The sequence below is a fragment of the Protopterus annectens genome, chromosome 2.part0 (assembly GCF_019279795.1).
Source record: "Protopterus annectens isolate FY-2018-M chromosome 2.part0, PAN1.0, whole genome shotgun sequence".
NCBI lineage: Eukaryota > Metazoa > Chordata > Ceratodontiformes > Protopteridae > Protopterus > Protopterus annectens.
The window spans coordinates 207,176,556-207,177,984 of record NC_056728.1 but is presented as its reverse complement, the minus strand read 5'-3'; positions in this window follow the sequence as shown (position 1 = coordinate 207,177,984).

Sequence of the window (1,429 nt, the reverse complement as noted above, 5' to 3'; positions counted from 1 at the left end):
ATATATATATATATATATATATATATATATATATATATATATATATGTGTATATGTAGATATAAAATCAACAAATCAGGAAGACCGCTAAAGGTGTATACTGAAGCCACAATTCAACTGTAGTCCAAAAAATCATTAACACCACAACCGACATCAGAAATGAAACTTTAAAAACGTCAATAATTGTAATAAAAAAAACTAAAAAAAAAAGAGCGCTTTCAGGTTAAATCCAAAACCCTTCTTCAGCTCTAACAGGTCACTGTATTGAATGTTAATTTAAACAAAATATCAACCAATCAGTAACAGTTCCTGAGCAAACACCCCTTTTTGTATCAGTTTCAGTAAAATGTTAATATTTGTCAGTAACCGTTCTTGAGCCGGCACCCCTTTAATGCAGGTTTTAATGGGATGCTAGTATTCATTCCTGGGGGAATGTTGGCCTGTAAGTCTCCAATCCAATGCATTTCTGCCTGTTCTATATGTAAAGTTACATCACCTCCCCTCAAACTCTCTTGTAAAATCTGTAATACTGTAAAAAGAAAAGAATTAGATTCATTATCAATAGTATGCTTAGTGAGGGGACATTGTGTCTTTCAACCTGATGTCACTAATATGTTTGGAGATTCTCTCTTTAAACTGTTGATTAGTCTTGCCAATGTAAAAACTGTCACATTGCTGGCAAGAAGCAGCATAAATCACATTTCTTCTTCTACATCTTCATACGCATGCAATTTATACAATCTGCCAGTTTGTGGATGTAAAAATCCGTGTTGCTTTTGTATATATATGCAACATGTGCAGTTTCTACACGGTTATGTGCCTAATCCCTCCGTGGTCATCCCTTTAACTCCAAATTGCCTATGGCAAAGTGAGCGTTTAATGTTTTTATTGGTTTGAAAAGAAAAAGATGGACTCTCTCCAACTATGCGCGTATCTCTGTCATCACTGATAAGAATCTTCCAGTCCTTAACTATATCACAATCATAACGCACATTGTTGGAATAGGTTAGTACCAACCTTAATTTGTTGGAGTTTGAATCATTCCTCTTCAGTATCTTACATCTTTCGGGACTATGTTAGAATAAAAAGGTTTGCCAGTAGTTGCTCGCAAACTCAACTTCAGAGAAACAATACTGTATTTCTCTTCTGTTATATCCCCTAGCTGCAAGCTCATCCTTCAGTTCAGTGGCAGTTAAAAAAAAAATCTTGATCCCTACTATGGAGCCTGGAGTATTTGAGCTTTCATGATTGTTATATACATATTTAGGATGTAAACTATCATGCTTCAATAAATTATTCTGTCTGCATTAGTTATGGTACAAAGCACGGTAGATCCCTGTATTCTGTAAATGAATAGAAGCATCCAGGAAATCAACTGTAGTCATAGAATAAAGCAAAGTAAACTTGAAAAATTCAGTTGTAGTCTCCGG